The following is a 7,654-nucleotide window of genomic DNA, read 5'->3' as shown; positions in this document are numbered from 1 at the left end:
TTATATAATATTATCGATATAAAAATACTTGTTCAAAATTCTACTTATGGCTGTGTCAGCATCAGAGAAATTACTTCCGTTAAATGGCATTTAGGTTACATCAGTAAAAAGACGTGTGTTATAACAACACTGAAAGCAGTGGAAATAAACACTACTTGTAGAAATGATACCCCTCTTTTCGGAACTTTTCATCCTCGATACTTTGACGCGTAACAGGTCAAATACAACTTTCTGGAAACCGAATCGAGTGTCAATTCGTAGTATATAGCTGTTCAGGGTGTCCTTAATTTTCAGGAGCATTGTACAGTGGGATCGGTTACACTTATCTCAATAAGCTTCTAGCATCGATGAATATTCCGTATTTGCACTCGAGCCAATTCAAGAAATATGAGAATGTAATTGGACATGTCGTCGAAACTGTAGCGAAAGAGAGAGCTGCAAAAAAGCTGTAAAGTTAGAACGCAGATTAACAATCGACAATTTGGATTGTCTGCAGGAAATGTTGTAGGTTCAATTAGTCGTTCCGTCAAGTAAAATATTTTACTTAGTTGACTTTCGTTTTAACCAAGGTTGATAATCTGTAATTACTCTTGGAATTTATAATCAATTCATTAATCAAATTTAAGTTCAGAGGCAATATAAGATTAGCAGCCTTGGATTAACTAATTATTAAACTATTCAACTTGTTATTGTGCGAATAATTACAAATGTAACGTCTAAATATTAAGCAGATGCAAATTCACGTTTACTTACATTGTTAACAATATTTGTAAAATTGATGCACCGTAAAGAATTTTTTTTGCAGATACTACAATATTGAATTCGATTTAATATACAGAAAAAAAAATACATATCTATTAAATTTACAATTTTTATAACAGTGTAGGTTGCTCAATAACAATGAATTAAGGAGGGTGGAGTGATTTAAACGAGTAGAATCAGTATCAAGTTTTTACAGTGAAACTTCGTCGCGAAAAACGATTTACAGACATAATATAAAAAAAAAAACGTATGTTTTCTTTCACTTCAGCCACATCCATATCCGTTTTTCTTTAGTTGCCTAGCAATTATTCTGGCATTTCAGGCTTAACAACAAGTACATTGCGCATATGTTGCTTAAATAGTTCTGGTTTTCTTGTTTTTATGATTTATTTCAGACCTGACGACTTACCAACAAATTTTCTAGTGCCGACATGCACAGAAGTTCCGAAATCTTGGAGTGCCATTGCTATAGATGAAAACGACACAGTACGACTCATGGTTTCGTATGGCATGGGGTGGAGCAAGCGTGGAACCGGACTAAACTATGACAACTTAACCGTCCGGTCAATAACCAAACGTTGACCATTCGTTCGTTGACCTATGACCGGGTACCCGGGTACCCACCTACTGCGCGCCAATTGGCTAAGCGGTTCCAGTTAACTTCGTGGGATTTTAAATAACAATAGCGAAACCCAACAATCGTCAGGTACCTGGGTAAAGCTGCTCCAATACGAGACATTTGGACAATGTTGCATAGTAATTTGGCAAAAAATTATAAGCTAACATAGCACCTGACAATCGACGAGCAACTTTACCCATACCGAGGTCGAACTAAATTCACTCAGTATATTCCATCAAAGCCAGCCAAGTATGGATATGTGATGCTGAAAATTCGTATCCACTTAGTGGACAGCTTTACACTGGACAGTCGAGTGCCGGTCGTGAGAAAAACGTTTGTGAGAGAGTTGTCAAAGACTTGGTGGAACCGTACAAATGATCCGGTAGAAACATTACAATGGATAATTACTTCACTACTCTGCCATTAGCAAAATTTTTACTATCCTGGGATTTAACAATTGTTGGCACTTTGAAGAAAAATAAAACGTACATTCCACCAGCGATGGCTGCATTGAAAACACGAGAAGAATTATCTACTGTGTTTGGCTTTCATGAAGTTATAACTATGTGCAGTTATGTGCCAAAAAAAAGGTAGTGATTATGCTATCATCAATGCATCAGGAAGCAAAACTTGGTGATGGTGCAAAGAAAAAACCCGAAATTATTCAATTTTATAACTTGTCAAAAGCTGGAGTGGACACGATGGATAAAATACTTGGAAGATATGCTACAAAAAGATCAACTCGAAGGTGACCTCTAGCATTTTTCTACAATATTCTCGATGTCGCCTGCCTTGCTGCATATATTCTTTATTATGAGAACAATAAAGTGCTTCCGAACAAATTGTATGAACGGCGATTATTTTATCGGTAACTGGGCAGAGAGCTGTGTACTCCATTCATCGAAGGTCGTTCGCATAATCCTCAAATCATCAGGCATTTCACAACGAAAGTGGCGATTGAAAGTTTTTTTGGTAGAGCTATAAATCCATATGTGCAGCCAACAGCATCTGAATCTTCAACACCTCAGGCACAGATCGATTCAACCGGAAGAAAAAGGATTACTCGTGTATGCTATGCTTGTCTTCAGAACGAATTCGAAAAACGTCGCAAAACTTGGAAATCATGCTCTGTATGTGAGTTACCTATTTGTGATGAACATTCTACTTGAACCACGACATGTCAGGAGTGTGCAAAATAATTAAATTTACCTGTTTTTTGACATGCCACTGTATCATTATAAATAAAAGAAAAAATAACTAAAATAAAAAAACTGAATGATATTTTTTTACCTACTACATTTACGATTGTTTATAATCAAAATGGTTTAAATCAAGGAAATTACAAACTATATTGTTGATTATTTATTAAAAAGTCAAGTTACATAAATACTTTAATAAATGGTCTTTTTAGTGTGTTGTGACGTGTACCGTTCATCGGCGTCGCCTACAAATAATCCGTGGCTGCTCCCAACGTGCTGAAATCGAAGAAAAGATCCGAAGATCTAATTGTTGGGCGCCAGGTGCGGCTTTCCCGCACCACCATCCCTCACCACGGCCATTTTCAGGTTTCCCGGCAGCTCAGCCTCAGCGCACTGAAAATGGTAGAGGGGGCGACGAGACTATCCGCGATTATCCGATAGCTCCGCTATCGCCCGAGCACGGAAGAAGGACTTATTTTTCCCGGTCCGCCGGACACCCGTGTCCTTACACGCGGACTCCCCGCGACACACTCTCTTTATCCTACCTACCGCTCTTCGCGGTAGGTCAAAAATCAAAACAAATCTCCTCTCCGGCGCCCTCCCCGCGGACCCGCAAACCGTAGCCGATCAAAGTTCCCGGGGTACCGGCAGTGCGTCCTGGCGGTTGAGCACCCCTTGCGTGCGGGTTCTCAATCCAAAAGGGCTCCGTGCCTCCGCCGCCAGTCCACTACTTTCCCCCGTTCCCTCCTCCTAACCACGAACCTACGAACTCTTTGGAGATGGAGGCCGGAGGCACTGCCGTGCTGCCGGCAGCGCGCGGAGGTGCGGGGCTTCTGTAATGTGTCGTCCTGACGCCACGTTACAACTCCCCCCCGCTTAGACCGGGTCACACTCTTCCAGAAGGGAACGAGTGTGACACGGCAAACCGCGGCCTTCTTCCTCAGGGAAAATCTAAAACCAGGCGAATTGGCCTGCCCGTCCCACCCCACGCGGATGTCGATAATTCCGGGGCCTGTAGGCCTTACCGTGACGACACGGACTACTTCCCCTCCTTTATGCAGGACTCCTCCCGGCGTCTGTCATCCCGACGAGAACTCCCGGTGCCTGCGATGGAGGTTCGTCCTTCCTCCGTCGTCCCACGCGTCCTTGCTCCCCTGCTGCATACTCCAGCGGATTCACTTCCTTGGGCCATCCGCTCTATGCACTGGACCTGCAAAATCAAAACAGAGCCCCGCTCCTCGAGTTACTCCTAACTCTTGCGGGCGGCCGACGCAATCCGTGTCCCGGAATGCGTCTCGTAAGTGTTACCTTACTACCAATTCGCCCTAGTACCCTTATGCACGGTCCCTAGGCCATCGCTAATCCTTTTCTGCTACTGTTTACGCCCCGGCCGAATTCCAATCGGCCGTCACAACACTGTGTGATGACGCCTTCCCCTGGCCGCTCACTCTTCGCGCCACGGCCAGGCTGGCGGGACTTCTGTTTACTTAGCCAGACTCTAGCTGTCATGGGATCCCCTCCCTGGACGTCTTCTAGTCGCGGTCCCCTCACGCTGGTCGGCCAAATAACAACATACGGGAATATTCGGATTGCAACGCCGTACTTGTACTCGGCATTGCCACTTTCAGCGTCCGCGTGGCTAGTTTTCTCTCAGGTGAACTATTTCGGTAGGCCGTTATCCCCGGCCGTCTCCGAGTCCGATCTTTCTCGACACGCTGTTTTCGTCGTGTCAGTTCACCTGGCTCCTGTACTGGCGAGACCAATTCCTGGTCTGCCATTCCTCTCGCCGCTGGTCAGACACCGCCTGGAGCCTGGAATACGCACGGGTTTTACACCTCTGACCATTCCACTTCGAGCCTGCGGGAAGAATCCGTTTCCTATCGGCCTCTTCCCTCCGATGCTCGTTTCGGGGATACCATTTCCGGCAGTATTTTCCCATCCTATCGCGGCCGACTATCCAGTGGCCACTTTCCAATGTTCTGCGACGAGACGCTTAGGCCGCCACCGATCCTCTCATGGCAGTGTCGTATCCCGCATCCGGTCGCGGAACGACGCAGCCGCAGAACGACGCGGTCGCGCTCCAACGAAACCATCGGCGCCGGCCCGCTTTTAAGTTCCGCTTGGAGTAGCGTAGGTCCTGCTCCTTCTTCTATCCATCGTCCGTGGCGTTCGGTGCTTGACATCCTGGAGGCCCTCAGCTCTCCTCCGCGGACCGGACATCTTGGTCACTCTCACAGTGCACTGGAATACTCATCAGCTTCTGTCTGCTACCCTGACCATCGCGATGGATCTGCCGTTCTCCCCGGCTGATCCTCTCAGCGGACGTCGGTCTTTTCCAAATCCGGGGAGTGTTTCTCCTGCCACAAGACCCGAACGTTCCTCTGTTCCTGGGTTTACCTCCCAGACAGTGTCGGTGAGCCCTACCCGGTTTATCCGCCTACGGATCCCACGACCTTGGGCTTGCCGAACTTCCACGGTTTTTCTCTCGAGGCCAGTCTGACTTTCCTTGCCCTGACTGGCCTTCCGCTGGTCACCTGCTGGACGTATCAGGCCTCTCATACGGAGGGGTGGGTCATGCGACCACTCTTCCCAGGTGTCTGCGATGATCCCATTTTCCAGCTAGGCGAAACTCTTCCTTGCGATCCCAACACGCAGGAATTATCAAGGTTCGGCCGACCTTGGCCGGCCGATGTTGGTCCCGGCCGATGTCCACCCCCGGTGAACACCAGAGAGCGCTCCGGCCCTCTACCTGGAGCCGGGTGTTTCACGTAACCGAGCGCGTACCCTCAGGTTGGATGTCGTATTCCGGTTCGCCTGCTATCCGCAAAGCTAGTCCGCCCTAGCTGTCTATCCCCTGCATCGCAACTCCTCTGGCTAACGAAAACTGCTGCGTCCCTTATGGCCCTTGCATTCGCCGAGCTATTACCTCTGCCTCGTGAACCGTGGCGTAAAGATCGTACCTTACTGGTTCCCCACGAGGTTGTCTTCAGGCCTGTCCAGGTTCATCCCGATTCCTTTATCCCCTCGGGAGAACCTCCTGCCCTGACCCCGTCGATGAAGTCGACGAAGTCAACTTCGCTTCCATTTGGAGAGGGGGAATTCTGTTCCTGGTGCCGAAATGCCTCAATCTCGCTCTCCACGGACAATCCGCATAAAATGTCTGGAATCCCCAGGTCGAGTTCTAAGGCCCCGCGCAGCTTCCCTTTGGAACTAGGGGGGTTTCCCCCCGAGTACTCCACGTACTCCGGCGGAGGCAGCACTTGCTCCTAGTGTGCACTCCTCTTGCCGTTTCCCGACCGGTAACCAGAACATCTCGGGCACGTTCTACGTTCCACTCCGGGAGCGCCGCAACGGATGCAGAAAGGCCTTTATCGGGATCTTCGCAATCCGGGTGGCGATGTCCGGCCCGACCGCAATCCCAACATGCTGTTCGGCCGCCGTATCGTCCACCAGCTCCCCCTTCCTTTCCGTCACCCGGCGTCGGAGTACCCTTTTTGCTGTCCCTCGTGTGGAGATGAGTCGAGCGTCGGCGACATCCTTCGTGTCCTACCCAGGTACGCAATGGCGTAGAATCCCGTCTCCGGATCGCGCGGACGAGCCAGCTGCCGCTGAGATGGCGAATGCTGTACTCAGTCCTCTCCCCTTCCCGTTCCGTCCGAGAAGGACTCCTACTTCCAGGAGTATCGACGTCCTCGATCGACCAATCCATTTCTGGTCGATTAGGATAGTTTCCTACGCTGTTCCTTTTAAACAGGTTTCGGTACGGCAGCTTCTCCCTCCCCGGACTTCCCTATCCGGCCCTAGAGGTCTGCGCGTTTCCGTCCTATCGCGTTTAAAGGGCGCTCGGCCGGCCGCCCTCCGATCTCCTTCCCCGAGATTCGCGGCCCCGAGTCCTTTGCCCTGCAGTGCGTCCGCGGAGTCTTCGGTGCCATTCACCATCTGGTGGCTTCCGAAGGGACTCCGCTCTTCGTACGCCGGTATTCCTACTTTCCTCGGCAGGATTTTCTAGTGGCGGGCCATGCCTTTGGCCCTCCGCATCCTACGGTCGTCTTTCTCCCAGGAGCGTACCGGGATCCGCTCAGGCGAGTACTCTTTCCTCTCGCCTCTCGGGCCCTTGGCAATCCAGGCTCACAGCCGCCTCTCGACTGCCCGGACGTGTCGCCTGGGGTCCTAGCGGTCCCCGCGCGTCCTGGTGCGCTTATCCCCGCCCCTACAGCGGGAGGTTAGCTGACCGTTTCCGGCCAAGCCATATCCACCTCGATCACGCTTCCCTTGTCCTAAAGGGTCACCACACCACCGCGCACCCGGTGTCTCCGTGGCAGACCTGTCCGGCTTTCGAAGTCGTCAATTCCTCGACTCGTCGCCGTTTCCCGGCTGACCAGCCCTAGTCGCTTACGCGAGTACCGCTCTCCGGTGCGAGGGACTCGGACGGCGTGGTGGGGTGCGAGAGATATCCTAAAATCGGTTGCCGCTCGCGGACTACTATCCGTCGCGATAATTTCGGCTACTCGACTGTTTACAAATGCCTCTAAGACAACTTGTTTTGACAACCGTTCCTGCCGAGTCTTCGCGGCTCGGTTGGCGACAACCTTTCTTGTCGTCCTCTGAACCGTTTGCCCGCGATCCGCTGTGCGCTCAAAACAAATCCGACCTTCCTGACTCTCTCTCAGGTCCAACGTTGGGCGCCATTTTTGTGACGTGTACCGTTCATCGGCGTCGCCTACAAATAATCCGTAGCTGCTCCCAACGTGCTGAAATCGAAGAAAAGATCCGAAGATCTAATTGTTGGGCGCCAGGTGCGGCTTTGGCTGCTCCCAACGTGCTGTTATCAAAGAAAAGATCCGAAGATCTAATTGTTGGGCGCCAGGTGCGGCTTTCCCGCACCACCATCCCTCACCACGGCCATTTTCAGGTTTCCCGGCAGTTCAGCCTCAGCGCACTGAAAATGGTAGAGGGGGCGACGAGAGAGAACAGAGAGAATTTTGGAACCAACGGATAGGCGCGCAAAATGATAAGACAGCGAGTAGGATACCGTTCCGTTTATTACCATCAAATAAACGGCGGATTTTACAAT

This window comes from Cephus cinctus, unplaced genomic scaffold, assembly GCF_000341935.2.
Source record: "Cephus cinctus unplaced genomic scaffold, Ccin1 Ccin1_scaffold0764, whole genome shotgun sequence".
NCBI lineage: Eukaryota > Metazoa > Arthropoda > Insecta > Hymenoptera > Cephidae > Cephus > Cephus cinctus.
The sequence above is the reverse complement of the archived record's forward strand: the minus strand, read 5'-3'. Positions refer to the sequence as shown.